We start from the raw sequence: 17,585 nt of genomic DNA, 5'->3' as shown, positions 1-17,585 counted from the left end.
GCCTGGGTGGTTTTGTATTTTATCTAGAAACAGGGTACCACTGAAGATTATTTATATCAAGAGTAACATGGTCAAATTCATGTGAAGGATAAAATGGAGGGAAAAGAGAAGAGACAGGGAGTCTCCTGCACAGATCCCGCATAAAGTAAAAGGACCTCTACTAGGAGTTATATGTTGTTCAGTTGTATCTGACCCCTTGGGGACCACAGTACCAAATACTGTCTATGGGGTTTCTTGGCAAAGATACTGGAGTAATGTGTCATTTTCTTCTCCAGTGGTTGAAGACCCACAGAAGCTAAGTGATTTGCCCATGGATACACAGTTAAGTAAGGTTCTGAAGTCACATTTGAACTCAGGTCTTTTACAGAGCGCTTAGCTGTTTCACACAAGGGCTAAGGTTGTAGGAAAACAGAGAAAGGGATAGATACATGACCTGGCAACTCAGGGGAATTGCAGGTCCAGCAACCTGGGTGTCTGGAGAGAAGTTTGGAGAGCTGTTTTGAGAAAAATATTTGAAATGTTTATGGAACATAAAGGAGGAGATATCAAACAGGTAGTGGATAATGAGGGACTGGAGCTCATTAGAGAAGACTGGGTTGGATATATAAATGTAAGTTTTCTATATAAAGATGACAAATAAGTTGAGAATGTTGCTGAGAAATACACCATGAAGGACAATACTTACCCTTATGGAGTTTATAACCCTGAAGGTAATTATTTTTTTAAAAGTTAAAAATATACAGGACAATTAAAAATTCTAATGAAAATCTTTTTTTAATTGATGTTTTATTTCTCCAAATATGTTATGAAAGTTTTTTCAACATGCATCCATATGTATATGTATATTTTTAAACTACAAAATTTCCTTTCACCCTCCCTTGCCACTACTCTCCCAAGTGGTGAACAATGAGGTTAACATTGTGCATACATATTTTTGAAATGTAAATATTTTATTTGTTTTCCAATTGTACACAATAGTAGTTTCTACCAATCTTTTTTTTTTGCAAGATTTTGAATTTTACAATTTTTCCCCCTTCCCTCCCTCTCCCCACCCCCCAACAGAAGGCAATCTGATAGTTTTTACATTTGTTTCCATGATGTGTATAGATCAAAACTGAATGCATTCACTGAGAGGAAAAACATATCCTTAAGGAAGAAGGAAAATATTAAAGATAGCAAAATTATGTAAAACATAAGATCACTTTTTTTAAAAAATTGAGCATAATAATCTTTGTTCATTTAAACTTCACAGTTCTTTCTCTGAATACAGATGGTATTCTCCATCATAGATCCCCTAAAATTGTCCCTGATTATTGCACTGATGGAGCGAGTAAGTCCATCAAGGTTGATCACCATCCCAGGTTATTATTAGTATGTATGATGTTCTTCTGGTTCTGCTCATCTCACTCAGTATCATCAATTCATGCAAATCTTTCCAGGCTTCTCTGAATTCCCATCCCTCCTGATTTCTAATAGAACAATAGTGTTCCATGACATACATATACCACAATTTGTTCAGTCATTCCCCAGTTGATGGGTATTCCCTCAAATTCCAATTCTTTGCCACTACAAATGGTAAAAATTCTAACGAAATTCTAAAATATTGTTAAGCATATAGTTTGGTGCTTATAAAAGGGAAATAATGAGAAAATGCTTCAGATCATTAAAAATTTAAAGAAAATGGGGCAGCTAGGTGGCACAGTGGATAAAGTAATAGCCCTGGAGTCAGGAGGACCTGAGTTCAAAACCAGACTCAAGACACTTAATAATTGCCTAGCTGTGTGACCTTGGGCAAGTCATTTAACCCCATTGCCTTAAATAAATATTTTTTTTAATTTAAAGAAAAACAAGAAGTAACTGAAATTCTACTTCATACCCAAGAGACTGGCAAAAATGATTTTAAAAAATTAAAATGACATTTTAGAAAGGCTGCAAAAAAAAAATCACACTAAAGCATTTTTGGTGGAACTATAGATTAATCCAACAATCCTGGATAGATCTGAAAATGTTTTCTCCAAAATAATTAAACTATATATTCCCTTTAACCCAGTGATAGATATCACTAAATCTATACTATACACCACAGATCAAGCTAAAGTACCAATATTTATGAAAATATTACTAAAAAAAAGGAAATAGCTTGGTAATCTATTACATAGATTATTATTGTACCATAGGAAAGGGCAAGTTTCCAAAAATCATGGAAAAATTTGTGTGAACCAGAACAGAACCAAAAGAAGAATGAATGCATACAATAACAACATTGTAAAGAAACAATTTTGAAAGACTTATGAATTCTAAGCAAGGCAATGACAATTCCAGAAGATGAATTATGAAGTATGTTATCCACCTCCTGAAAAAAGAAGTGATGTACTCAAAATCCAGAATAACATATAAATTTTGGGGCACAGCCAATGTACAAATTTATTTCAGTTGACTATGCCTCTTTTTTGCAAGAGTTTAGGGTTTTCCCCTTTCAATGAAAGAAGGATGTAGAAGAAGAGAGCAAAAACAGTTGCCAAGGGAAGAAAAAAAAAGAATCTATGAAAAAGGTTTTTAAAATTCAAAGAAGAAAACAGACAGAAGGTGGAAAGGAAACAAAGACAAGGAGGCCAACTCTGAATAATTCATGTTGGATTTATTATATACATAAAAGGAAAGGCAAACTGTTCATATTAGAATTCACAGTGTCAGTCTTTTTTTTCCTGATTTTACTATGTATTGTCAGCTAGGTGGCAGAGTGGATACAGAATGCTGAGTCTGGAGTCAGGAAGATGAGTTCAAATTCAGCCCCAAACATTTATTATATATGTCCCCCAAGCAAGTCACTTAACCTATTTGCCTCAGTTTTCTCATCTATAAAATGAGATAATAATAGCACTTGCTTCCCAGGGTTATTGAAAGAATCAAATAACAATAATAGATATCTTTTGATTTCAAAGAAGATAACACCAACCAAGTTAATGATGTGTATAATGTGTGTATAGTGAGGGGTATGTTGTATGTAAACATGTTTCTTACTTGCCTTTTCCAGAACCATTTCAACCCAAAATCTGATTTGATAAGAAATAGGGCTTTTAGTGATGATCTGAATGCTAAGGGAGTCTCTGACCTTTAAGAATGATTTTCTTATCAGGGAGGGACCTCAGCCCTCCAGTAATGTTGGGCAAATCACCAATATGATATCATGATACCAATACTTGGTATACTAGGCCCCTCAATGTTTCAGCAACTTTGGACAACACAGTTAATCCAAACATGTCTCTTGACGGACAACTAATCATCAGAATGGCTTTTCCTCTTAGACCTTCACTCATACTCCCCCTAGTTCCAACTATAAACAATGCCGACTAGAGATTTGGCGGCGTTTTTCCCATGACCTGCCAGCAGATTCCAGGAAAGAATCAAATGAGTTATTTGTAAAGTGCTTAACATTGGCACATGGAATCACTGCAAAAATCCGTTGTGTGTAACCCATGACCTTCAAAGCCCATTCATGCTGACTGAGTTATGTAATTGAAAATTAAATGGGTGAGCGCATGTACCAACATGCCACATCATAGAGCAGCTTAACCCTTAACTAACACAGTTCAACTTTTTCATTAACATTGTGCAGTCTCACAGACTGCCAGAGTTGTTTTGTTTTTGTTTTTTTCACAAAATATATACATTAGGATTAAGATATTTATTTTAAAATGATATGTGACTCAATTGCAACAGACAACTTTATTGTATACAGCATCATTATTTTGTCACAGGATTTAGCAAACGTTAAGATTTTAGAAAACACCAACTGTATTTCAGTATATTTGCTATTCTATTTTTCAGTTGACATCAGCATAGTGCCTGCAAATTTACTGTGTTGCAATCAGATTATGTAACTTAAAAGAAAGATCTATTCAAATGTCTTCATTAGACTTTTATAAGTTGTACCTGCCTAAAGTAAAATATCTAGCATTTCACAAACATGCCCTATTCATGACATCTGTTTTGGAGAGTACATATATTTGCAAGCTACTTTTTTCTTTTATGAAGCATGCAAAAAGTAAAAATAAAACAAAATTTTCAGATGAGCATCTTGAAAATACTCTACACATTATTACAACCTCTATCAAACCAGAAATAGATGCCCTAGAATTGGAAAAATACACTCGGTGTTCACATTAAAAATGGCTAAAGTACAGATGTGAAGAGAGCAGAAAGTCCTTGAGGATATATTCCATCCCAAAAAAATTATTGAACAAATGAATAACAAAGCACTTAATAAGCACTCACTAATTGCCTTCAGGATACCAGTCCTCAGACTTTCTCAAGTGAAGGCATTTATTAGGGAGATCACACTGCCCAACAGACTAGTCTCCCACAAGAGACAGCAACTCAACTAAGGAGAGGGTAAGCTTTTAAAGAGGATGGAAGATGAGGTAATAAGGGATTGTCTTGATGATAGGGATCTTGTCTTATACCTAGAGGCAAGGATTCACTGAGTCCTTGTCAGGAGGCAAGGTCCTTCTTTCATTGAGGTTTAGAGACTTCATCAAAGTTCTTATTCACCATCTTGAAAGTTGCATATGAGAAGAACAGAGGTAAATGTTACACAAAGTTCATCAGAGTACTAGTAGGTAAATAAGTGGCAACAAAAGTGAGAATAAGAAAAGACAACAGTACAAGGGCAAGGACTCTACAGAAGAGGTAAATGGATCAAGAAAACAGACAACAGCAAATTCCACTGAGTCATCAGTGTGGTAAAATAAACAATATTCTACTGAATGACAAAAGCAAGCAAGACTTACACAATAATGGAAACATTTTTTTAATTGCTTTCTCCTTTTAAAATCAAAAGTTTTACTTTCATAAGAAAATCCTTGCCTACAAAGAGCTTACAATCAAATAAATGCAAAAAAAAGGCAAGAGAATGGGAGGAATGAGAGGCTAGTCCAAAAGACTGCAGGAAATCAGTGGGAAATGAAGACCTGGATGCCTCCCTGAAAGGGAGATTTAGAAATGAGCTTCCCTATCCACCCTTTAATCAGAGGAATCCCAGAAGCAAAAGGCATACAGAGTAATTGTAAGTATCAAGACTGAGGTAGTCATAAAAGATGATGAAGTTCCTGGGGATGATGATGAAGAAATTAAAAGGAGTGCAGCCAGGCAGGAAATGAAAATAATGTATCTCAAGACTTTACAAACTATCCACAGAAGAAAATTAAAAAGAAAAAATTACCAAACATAACAGATTTTCCAGAAATAAACAAGCTTTTCAAAAAAGATCAGAAATTACTATCAAGGGCACAGAAGCACTATTTTCAAGCTTTGTCACTGACATTCCATTACAAGGGCAGTACTAAACTTAGTTTTCAAGACTACCTCTAGAATAATAAAGTAAATGGTTTCACATAATTAACATGTCCAAAACAGAACTCATTATTTCCCCCAAAATGCTTAACTCTTTTATATATTCCTATTTCTTCCTTCCAGTTACTTAGGTTTATAACCTTCAGCATTAATTTCAACTTCTATTTCCTTTCATCCCATATCTCTGACCAGCTGCCAAGTCCTATCATTTCTACCTTAAGATCCATCTTCTTTTTATTATTCATATAGCCAATACTTTAGTTCAGAACTTCATCACCTCCTACCTAGGTTAATGATTTCAGCCTCGTAACTGGTCTCCCTTCCTCAAGTCTCTGCCATTCCAATCCATCCAATCAAATTAATAGCTGCCAAATAATTTTTCTTAAGCACAAATCTAGCTATGCCACTCCTCTACTCAATCAACTCCTGGGTCTCTATATTGCCTTTATGATCAAACATGTATTCCTTCATGTGGCTTTAAAAGACTTTCACAATCTGGCCCTAACCTATCTTCCCAGGATCATTATACAATACTTTCCTTCCCATTACAAAATAACCAAATTGGAGTTCTCACTATTCCTAACACAAAGCTATCCATTTCCTGTGCCCATGCCTTGGTCCATAGGGGATCAGGCCATGCCTCACACCTCGAATGTACTCCCTCCTCTTCATCTTTGTGTCACAAGATTTAGTTAAAGCAACACTTTCCTACATGATACCTTCCCTGATCAGTCAACTGCTAATGCAGTTTTATTGGATTCTGTCCTCAAAAAGGACCAAAATGACATCATTGTGTTAGAAACAAGGTACAGTGTGTCCAACTGTGACTGATCAGACCAATATGAGCTCTGAAGGCTTTCTCACAGATTGGGCACAAAATAGTTCACAAGAACATCTGGACTACAGTTGTCTAAATTTGAGCCTCTCGTTTTTCTTTTGAGCTACTGCAAATCTACTTTGCTGATAGAGCACAACGACTTCTTAAATGTAGGTATACCATGCTGGGCATTACTGTGCTAGTCTACAATGTCATACAATCAATTCCAAAGTTCATTAGAGAGACCTTGACAGCATCCTTGTTTTTTCTGACCTCTATGTGAGTACTTGTTTGTGTAAGTTCTCCATAAAATAATCTTTTGGACAAATGTACATTTAGCAGAGTTGTACTCTCTGCAGCAGTATTTGAATGCTTGGCAGTTTAGATTGAGAAAGTACTCAGTGTCTGGTACTTCATCTTGCAAGTCTTGTAGATGTTCTTCAGAATCTTCTTAGGACAATTCAAATGGGGGGGGGCAAATGGATGGTGCAGTGGATAGAGCACAGCACTGGAGTCAGGAGGACATGAGTTCAAATTCTGCTTCAGGCACAATAATTACCTAGCTGTGTGACTTTGGGCAAGTCACTTAACCCCACTGCCTTGCAAAAAAAAAAGGCAATTCAAGTGAAGTGATTCAATTTCCTGGCATGGTATACTGTTCAGGTTTCACAGGCATACAATAATGAGGTCAGCACAATAGCTCAGAAGAGCCACAGTTAGGTATGCCATCTAATATCGCCTCCTCATACTTTGCTTTGGAGCCTACCAAACACTGAGCTAATTCTGGCAATGTATCCATCAACCTCATTATCTATGTGTACATTCCTGGAAAGTATACTGCCAAGGTAAGTGATCTTATCCACAGTATACAAAATTTCTCTATTTGCTTTAATCAGTAGTTCCATGAATGGATGGGATGGTGCTAGCTGATGGTAAACCTGTTTTCTTGGTGTAAATGGTGTTATTAAGGATCAAAACAGCATCAGGGTATATTACTTAACTTTATAAGACTATGAGCCAAGACTAAAATGGAGGGACAGTTCGTACCCAACTATTTGTTCACAAGTGCTTTATGCACTTCATACAAGCTAAGATGCAACAGAATGTGGATCAAATCTCTGCTCTTCATGCTAATTTTGATCTAAAAATTTAACCCCCAGGGTAGTAAGGTGGCACAGTGAATAGAACACCAGAGTCCTGGAGGCAGAAGGATCTGAGTTCAAATCTGCCCTCAGACACTTAATAATTACCTAGCTGTAAGATCAAGGACAAGTCACTTAACTGCATTGTCTTGCAAAAAAAAAAATTAACAAGAAGAAAACACAAGTTTCTCTACTAATCAGCACCACACCATTCACATATAATAATATTTGCCCTTAATTCTCTCTCTCTCTCTCTCTTTTTTTTTTTTAGATTTTTCAAGGCAGTGGGGTTAAGTGGCTTGCCCAAGGCCACACAGCTAGGTAATTATTAAGTGTCTGAGACCGGATTTGAACCCAGGTACTCCTGACTCCAGGGCCGGTGCTTTATCCACTGCACCACCTAGCCACCCCTGCCCTTAATTCTCAAAGAAGACCATGACATCAGGGAAGTGATACCATAAACTGGATTTGAATGAGGGGGTGCCTCACTTTTAGTTCAGTTAAGTAATAAGCCTCACTTTCTCCTCCAAAATCATCTGAATCCAGTGATCAAATATGAATCAGGACGATCACGGAATGGCCCTGGATACAAGGCAATAAAGGCTAAGTGATGTGCCCAAGGTCACACAGCTAGTGTCTGAGGCTAGATGGCACAGTGGATAGCACACTAGTCTTGGAGTCAGGAGGACAAGAATCTACACATAGAACCATCAATTCTATTTTACTATCTACCTTTTATTTTGCATTTCTTCTACATATACTTATTTCAGGTATTCTTGTGTACATGTTGTCTCTTCAAATAGAATAGAAGCTCCTCAAGCACAGGGAATATTTCATTTTTCTGTCCTGATATCTCCATTACCTATTCAATACTAATGAATGCTAGTTGATTTACTGAAAAAGCAATTTATTTTAATAATTTAACAACCAAATTTCAAATTTGTTTGGTGGATTGTCAAAACAAACATTAAAGGAACTGTGTCACTGATGATATTTATTTATTAAAAGCATAGGCAAAATTCATTTGATACACAAAGATGATAATATGAATAATTGTGACTAGTAATTTAAAAGTTAAGACTAAATAAATCTAAATATCAAGAGAATTAATATAGAATTCAATTTTGCTAGAGGAACATCTGAAAAGTTCAGATTGTCAGCAGCCTCCAGGGGCAAAGAAACACAAAACTATTTCTTACTAGAATGTGAAAATAAACCAAGTCTCATTTTAAACCAAGTAGATAATACCTTAAGGGGGAAAAAATCAACTCCACAAACATAATATGGGTGAAGTATGACTTTTAAATAAAAAGTATAATAATTCAACAATGTAATAAGGTAACCAAAAGAGTCAATACAATGTTAAGCTGAATTATGAATAACATAATATTCAGGAATAAGGAAAGGATTCTCTCATTGTCCGCTGGCTGACTGCTCCACATTTGGAATAATTTCTCAATTATGTGATATAATTTTTAAGACTTTAGCTATCAACACAAATTCTTTTTATACTAACTAATTATAAAGAACTGTGATTTTTTCAAACAACTATTTCCCTAATAGATGACATATAGCTCACCAAGTTATCTTTTCAAAATGACCACAGAACTCCCATGTAGAATGATAGGAAAAGTAATTCAATTTGTATTACTTTCTTTGTTACCCAGTGATTAGAGTACCTTAGACCTAATGAGAATGACAAACTTTCAGATTTGGCAAAAGTATAGCCTGAAAAGGAAGATCATTATTTCTGTCATCCTTGGTCTAAAGAAAGAAAGGACAAAAATTTAACAAGAGAAATAAAAGTCAGTAACAGCAAGAAACAAGGAAGGAGTGGATTCCAGGTACCCAAGGGAATAGGAAAATATAAACATTTCTGGAAAGGAAGGGAAAAGGTTGCTGCTGCTTCATATTAAAATGTATACTTGGAACATATGCAAAAGTGAAGGTTAAAAATTGGCCAACAGGAGGGGGAGAAAATAAGATTTAAAAGTAACTTGGGAAAAAGATATGAGTGTGGGAAAAAGAAAAATTTGGAAACATCTTCTAATCTTCTTATATAATGCCAAAAGAAGAAGCCTGGGGAGTATTCTATGTGTAAGGAGAAAAGAATGCAACTCCTTTTAAAACTGCAGTGAAGCAAAGAACAACCCCAACAACAGTACTGAAATCACAGTGAAATTTTAATAGAAGATTAAGATTCAAGGTGGTGAAAGAAGTTTAAACCCATACTGTAAAACTATTAGCAAGTATCATTCACAACTTCTTAATTATGCAGGTTATAGTATTTATTGATACTTAAATTGTCAATAAACCTTTTGAGTTCTCAAGAAAATATTTTAGAATAAATGCATTGCTTACCACTACTGTGTATATACCTTGAAGAGATCATGGAAAAGGGTAAAAAATCACTAGTACAAAAATATTCATAGCAGCCCTGTTTGTGGTGGCAAAGAATTGGAAATTGAGTGAATGTCCATCAATTGGGAAATGGCTGAACAAACTGTGGTATCTGTATGCTATGGAACACTACTGTTCTATTAGAAACCAGGAGGGATGGGAATTCAGAGAAGCCTGAAAGGATTTGCATGAATTGATGCTGAGCGAGATGAGCAGAACAAGAACACTGTACACCATAACAGCAATATGGGGTTGATGATCAATCTTAATGGACTTTCTCAACCCATCGGTGCAACAATCAGGGACAATTTGGGGCCATCTGCAATAGAGAATACCATTTGTATCCAGAGAAAGAATTGTGGAGTTTGAAAAAAGACCAAAGACTATTACCTTTAATTTTTAAAAAAATGCTATCTTATTATGTAATTTTGCAATCTCTTATATTTTATTTTTTTCCCTTAAGAATATGACTTCTCTCTCAACAAATTCAATTTAGATCAATGTATAGCACAGAAACAATGTAAAGACTAAAAGACTGTGTTCTGTGGGGGGAGGGGGAGAAGCAAGATTAGGGGGGGAAATGCAAAATTTAAAAATAAATATATTTTTAAAAAAAGAATGAATGTACTGCTTAAATGAAAGATCTATTTACCCCCATTTTATGATTGTTTAACATAAGTAAGTTTTGATTAGGTTAATTAGGTAGAGTCCTAATCTCTATCTTCAAAACCACTGAGAGGATAATAATAGGAGCTTTGTATCAGAAAAGTAAGGAATATAGATTTCAGTTTATTAAGAATCTAAAATTAATTTTCTTATTTAATTACATTCACTATTTTTTAATACTTGTTCAACTTAATGATAGAAATTGCTTCAGAACTTTGACCACATGCAAACTATCACCACACCATCCAGCTTTTTATACCTTCAGAAATAAAACTTTTTCAAATAATTTTCTTTTTTTTAGATTTTTTTTGCTAGGCAATGGAGTTAAGTGGCTTATCCAAGGTCACACAGCTAGGTAATTATTAAGTGTCTGAGGCCGGATTTGAACTTGGGTATTCCTGACTCCCGATCCGGTGCTCTATTCACTGAGTCACCTAGCCACCCCTCAAATAATTTTCTAATAAAGCTTAGTGCTTTAATTTATTTCACAGAATAAACCTTGAGCAACAAATCATTTTTAATCATGAAATCATATTTTAATATAGTTTTCTAAAGATAAAATCTTCATGGTTCTCAATCTATCTGCTTAATTTAACAGAACTAAACTCTCCTCTTGGGTTTCAGTGAAATTCTTTTCCCTAGGTTCTCCCACTGTCAAATTACTGTTCTTCAGTGTCCTTGGTTGGCTCATTACCCATAGCAAACCTCAAATGCAGGTATTTCCGAAGTTTCTATCCTAACCAATCACCTTCTTCTATACCCCTTGTTTGATAATCTCACTATTCCTATGGGTTTAACTATCACCTCTATACAGTTAATTCACAAGTACCATGAAAAGTACAAAATATTACACACACAATCCTTTATACAGTAGGAGAAACAAAACAGGAACATGAAATAGTTAAATAATGAGCCCTATAGAGGCCTTATATTTATAAAGTACTTTAAAGTTTGCAAAGCATTGTCCTTAGAATACCATGAAGTATGGCATTAGCTTTACTATTATCTTCTTTTTATATATAAGAAGGAAATTCAAGGTCTGGTATTAGGAGTCTTGTTTAGGGACATAAAGATAAGAAGATAGGTATTAAAGCTGTGACTCCACTGGAAAAAGGAGCCTCCTCTATTGATGGAAACTCTATCAATTCCATTCAAGAACATCTTTGCAATATAGTCTTAAAAGAAATAATCAATGGGGCAGCTAGGTGGCACAGTGAATAGAACACCAGCCCTGGAGTCAGGAATACCCGAGTTCAAATCTGGCCTCAGACAATTAATAATTACCTAGCTGTGTGGCCTTGGGCAAGCCACTTAACCCCATTTGCCTTGCAAAAAAAGAAAAAAACCTTAAAAAAAAAAAAAAGAAGTAATCAAATGTAACTAAGAACTTAAGAGGTCTGCCCTGGGATAAAAAAGACAGAAATCTTTTCTGTCTCCAAGATCAGTTCTCCATCTACTATACTATGCCTATTATATTTCAACTTCTTAAATATCATAACAAAAAATGTTTATCCTAATAATGTACACAGAAAAAATTAAATGTATGCATAACTTCTATTTTTCAGATTAGTATTAAAAAAATACCAAATAGGACATTTCACAGTGACTGAATATAGTTGATATATTGGAAAGATATTGCAAATGAACAATGATCTGAAAAGGAGAAGAAAACTACTGCCTTTGGGAAAATGCAGTTTAGAATGACTACAAAAATTTCCTTGAAAAAAGGCCCAATTTTTTAGTAATAATATTCTTCCAGTAATACAGTATGGCTGAGAGTCAAAGACTTAAAGTTGAAGGTTACTCCAAGCTCAATGGAAAGGTTCAAAATCACATAGAAGTAGTATAAAAAGAATCAAAGAGAGATATTATCAGTTATGCAAGAAGGAATAAAGGATAGCAAGAAGACAACACTTCTGCTCCACTGGTATCTATCCATGAATTGTAAAAAATGCTAGAAAGACTGCTCTAATGATGTTAATCTACTATGGAGGAATTTGGTGAATATATGGAAAAGAAGTTCACAGAATTGATGAACTTGAGACTCAAAATTTGCAAATTTGCATCATCTGAGGGAAAACCAACATTGACAAAATAAGAAATCCAAAGTTTTGAAGAAAGTATGAGTTTAATTAGAAAATTAACAAAAAATTGTGTTACAGCTGATCTGAAAAGGAAAATTCTTACAAGTCACAGGTAAGAATAAAGACTTTTCAAAGGAAAGATAGCATAAAACTGGTTGAGGTTTAAAGAATGAACAGGAATTCCACAGAGAAAGACACCAGAAAGAAGTTAAGAAACAGAGACTCAAGAGGTAAGAAACAGAGAAAAAAGACATTAGGAAAAGTACAGGCAAAAAATCAGAACTACAGGAAGGGGGACAAAAAAGTTTAACTAATGAAAATGCCTTTACAGAAGGCAAGAGAGAAACTTAGGGAGTCATGCCTAGATGGTCTTTATTCTCTTGGTAAAGCAGAAGCCAAATCAGATTTTAAAGAGTGAAACCAAGTTATCTGGTAAATAATGAAAAAGATTTATATTTGTCGAACTGATAAGTATGGCAAAAACTGAATAATCACTGTAGGGCAAGCAACAAGTCACCAACATAAGACAAGTGAAAAGACTTCCAAAAAGGCAGTTAAGGAAATATCTGAAATTATATAGGAAATATAACAAATGAATAAAGTATTTATTAAACTTATATTATATGCAAAACACTAAGGATACAAATAGATAAATAACATAGTTGTGGCTTACAAGGAGCTCATTTCAAATATAGGACACAAAACATATGGAAGATTTCCACTGCAACTCAAGTGGAAAGGTTCCAAAGTCACAGGATGCAGTAGACAAAGCAGAATTTAATACTTCTCCTGAAGATCATCTCCATAATCATTTTCTGATACAGAATTATATTAATATAAAGTACCAAAAGTTTTCATGGCAAGAACTTTCTTTTTTGATTTTTCATTATCTGTGGCTACAGTCCCAAAATGTTGGCTGAGGGTACTGGACTGGAAGCAATGCTACTCCCAAGGCTCTGAGTTCAGAGTCCTGGGCTGTCTCCATAAACGGTCTGAAGAGAGATGGTAGTAAAAGTGGAAATGGTGATTCCACTTACCTGGCCTTTGCTGCCTCCTGTTTCTCCTTGCTATCATGTATGCTATAGTTGACAATTGGTAGGGATGGTTAGACCCTTCTCCACAGGGCTTCCCCAGACTGACTGGTCTGTAAAGTATGTGAAGAACTTTATAATATGCATGGAAAGGCAGATTGGGACTTTTCTTTAATTGCCATAATAGTCTTTATTTGCTTCTTGAATTAATAGAGTAACCCAATCTATTGAGTAGGTGAGTGATATAATCATTTTAGAAAAATAATTTAAACAGCTATGGAAAATGGTTTAGAGTAGGATAATACTTGAGCAGGGAGACCAATTAGAAAGCTATTATAGCAGATCAAGTGAGAAGTAATGAAGAGCTAAGCTATGGTGGCTGTTCAGATAGAGAAGAATGTTACAGATTTATGGTTTCTGAAATGAGATTTCACAGCTAACTGAATATGTGGAGTTAGAGATTGAAGAGTCAAAAATGAAACCCTAAAGTTGGGAACATGGTGGCAGAAGAATGGTGGTATCCTTAAGAGTAATAAAATAGTTTGGAAGTAGTGGCTTTGGGAATAAAAGTAATGAATTCTGTATTAGACATGTTGAATTATCACTGTCTCTAGGACATTAGGTTCAAATATCTAAAAAGTAACTGGTTATGTGGGACAGGAAGTCAAGAGAGAGAATAGGATTGAACAATAAACTCTAAGAGTCATCTGCAGAGAGATAATTCAACTCATAGGAGCTAATGAGGTTATCAAGAGAGTGCTGGAAAGAATTAAAGATCCGGGACAGACCTTCAGGGTTCACCCTCAGTAAAAGTATGTGATATAGATAATGATCCAGAAAAAATGTCTGAAAAGGAGCAGTCAGACTGGTAGAGAAGAAAAGGAACGGGTTTCAGATGAGTGATAAAGTCAGATGAGCTAAGTGCTGAAAATCAAATAAGAGGAATTAAGAAGGAGTGATAGCAATAGGAGTGAATGTTCTCCAGGACTTTGAGAAAGAAAAGAGGAATTTAAATGGACAACCTGAGTGAATGGAAGGGACTAGAGAGGATTTTTCAGGATACAGGAAATCTGAATGTGTTTGTTAAGCAGCAGAGAAGGAAACAATGGATTAAAAATTAGATAAAAGAGAATCAAAGTGAAGGGAGAGCAATCTTCTGGTAAAGAGAGGAGAGGAACAAGAAAGAACATATATAGAGATAAGTGTTGGCAAGGAGAAAAGAAACCTCTTCACTGGGGCCAGAAATAAAGAAGAGAAGAGAAGAGGGATAACATTAAAGGCTGTTAAAATGTAAAGAAAAGGAAGTTTTCAAATAGTCTCAACTTTTTTCAGTAAAATATGAGGCACTGTTCTCAACTGAGAGAATGGGGGAGGATGTGAGGAGGCTTGAGAAAGAACATTTGCAACAGTTAATCTGATAACAGGACAGAGAATTAGGGAGGAATCAAAGGACTGCTTTGCTGCTGGGAAGGCCCAAATAAGACTAGATAGCATAACGACTAAAATTTATGGTAAACAGAAACAAAATTTGGCTTAAGGTAAATGTTATACATTTGTTTCCTTGGTTCCTGTATTTTTATTTACTGAAGTTATTCTCACTCTTTTTAAGGTCCAAATGCTTTTTTAGGTTTGAGTTCAGCAATTCTTTTTTGTTTGTTTGTTTGTTTGTTTTGCTTGCTTCATATTTCCTGAGCTGGGAAAGGTAAATTTGTTTTAGATTTTCACAACTCAAAAAAATGAATGTAGGTTAAGCCTATATTAAGGGAGGTGAAGGAGTAAGGAAAGAAAGAGGGAGGGGGAAAGAGAGAGGAGGGGGATTGAGTTCAACTTTTTCTTAAAAAGAATGATTAGATTTTAGTTCCAAAACATAATCTTTAAAAATATGGGTCATAACAGAAATGCCAGAAAAGCATTAATTATAATCTTCATTGCTATAGAACCTAAAATTTATACGTTTAAATTCTGCTAATAGAAAAAGAATAGTTTGGTACTTTGTTTAGGGACAGCTAAGTGGCCCATTGGATGGAAACCAGGTTGAGAATCTGTAAAACCTGAGTACAGATCTAACCTCAAATACTTAATAGCTGAGTGACTCTGGAGAAGTCACTTAACTCTGTTTGCCTCAGTTTGCTCATCTGTAAAATGAGTTAGAGAAGAAAATGGCAAACCACTCCAATATCTTTGACAAGAAAATCCCAAGAGGGATCACAAAGAGTCAGATACAATTGAAAAACAACTTCCCCACTGGCCCTGGAGTTAGTAGTACTTGGGTTCAAATCCGGTCTCAGACACTTAATAATTACCTAGCTATGTGGCCTTGGGCAAGCCACTTAACTCCATTTGCCTTGCAAAAACCTAAGAAAAAAAAAAAAATTAAAAAAACAACTCCCCCCATTTGAACATAGACTTCTTTAGGGAAAGGAATTTCTTTTTGTTTAAATTTGTATTCCCAATGTTTAACACAGTGTCTAGCACATAATAAGCACTTCATGAATGGATGTTTTCTTCTATCTACAACTTCAGTTTCAACTCTTCCTCTCTACCCCCTTTCATAGTCCTTGTTGACGTCAACATATTATCAAATCTTCCAGTACCCTTAGACCCATTTTTCAGTTGGTACAGCTGCACCTTTGAGTTCTACAACCGAGTTTCCTCAGTCTCATTCTTCTTGAGTCTGAACTTTTTGTTTATCATGATCTATTTAGCTTCTTTATTTCTCAGTATTTTGAGTTCATCATCCATATCCTGTTTTACCTACATCTCTAGTCAGCTAACAACTCCAGTCAAGCCAAGCTACAAATCCATTTTCCTCTCCAAACCATGATTTTGCTAATCTTCATCTTAGAAAATGCACTACTGTCTACCTTCTTTGTCACTGTTGAGTCTGTCACAAATGGACAAAATCATCATACATACAAATCCAGGATGCAGCACGTCCCAGGCAAGCCCATCACCACCATTTCCCCTCAGATTTTGATGGAGATTTGTATAGGACCTTAGAGCCTTAGAAATAGTAGTCCCCCAAACTCCACCAGATAGGTTTCCAGCCCATTTTCCAAAGTCATCAATGAAGGAAGATCACTGCGCAGAACAGACCCACCTCCTCAAATAATACATGTTCAATAGTTGCTATATCAACTCAACTCACACTAATATTCTCTTCATTTGCTAATCTGAAATTCAATTACTTATGCAAAGTCAAATGTCAAATTAATAGAAAAAATAAGTTAAAAGAATCACCTTTAAATTTATCTAAAATGGTCAGAGAGCAAAAAAAAGTAGGTAAAAGTCAGCCATCTAAAAGAAAAGAAAGGCCAAGATGGCAGTGTGGAGGCAGGAATTCCCAGAAACTCTTCTCTAAAACACTCCAAATGACATAAAATTATAACTTCAAACAAATTCTCGAGTGTCAGAAACAGAGAAAGACTTGAGTGAAACAATTTTCCAGTCCAAGACAACTTTGAAGATCCTTGGGAAAGGTCTATTCCACCAGGGTTGGAAGGGGCCACAGCACAACTGGGGTCATAGCCGTGTTGTACCAAAGTAAACCAGCTCCAGTCTTCCAGCAATAGCTGGAGGGCACCTGGGTCCCCGGCAGCAGGTGAGGTTTTCAGACCTCAGGCAGACCTCAGGGTCCACCAAGGACAACTTGGAAGGTCAGCAGAAAAACTCTACCACACCAGAGCCCAGGTCGCATAATAGCCCCTTCCCAGGAACCCAATCACCCAGCAGCTGCTTCCAGGGCACTCAACCCACAGACTATAAGGGGGATGGGAGAGATTACAAAGGTCTCTCTGCTATTCCTGGGACAGGACTCTGCTGCTTTGCCCATACTCAGATCCAGGGCCCAGTCTGGGTCCCCTATTGTCTTAGAAGAGCAAAGACTCTCCTCATAGCTCCAGGGAAAAGGGAAGTGTTTGTGGTCATCCACAAACCACAGTACAGGCCAGGAAAACAGAGCATAAGACCTTGAAGGAATTAAGGTCTCTGGGAGAGGTCCCAAAACCCCCCAAAAGCTTTAGAATTGGTTGGAGAAAAGAGCAAAGAACAGAAGAAAATAATATTTGATCATGAAGGATCCTATGGAGGATCA

At 35.8% G+C, this 17,585-nt stretch overlaps 1 protein-coding gene across 12 annotated transcripts in view; it reads right to left on the bottom strand.

Annotated features, from left to right (window-relative positions):
- VPS13B (vacuolar protein sorting 13 homolog B) overlaps positions 1-17,585 on the bottom strand; it is a 1,326,809-nt gene that overhangs the window by 1,266,131 nt on the left and 43,093 nt on the right. Inside the window, exon 2 of one of the 12 annotated variants that reach the window (XM_074200574.1) lies at positions 13,499-13,605. The exons of the other annotated variants lie outside the window; for them this stretch is intronic. The gene's annotated coding sequence lies outside the window, so the exon portion shown is untranslated. The remainder of the gene's footprint in view (positions 1-13,498; positions 13,606-17,585) is intronic. 12 annotated transcript variants of the gene reach the window in all.

The sequence above is a fragment of the Macrotis lagotis genome, chromosome X (assembly GCF_037893015.1).
Source record: "Macrotis lagotis isolate mMagLag1 chromosome X, bilby.v1.9.chrom.fasta, whole genome shotgun sequence".
NCBI classification, from domain to species: Eukaryota; Metazoa; Chordata; class Mammalia; order Peramelemorphia; family Peramelidae; genus Macrotis; species Macrotis lagotis.
This window is presented reverse-complemented; position numbering and strand designations above follow the sequence as displayed.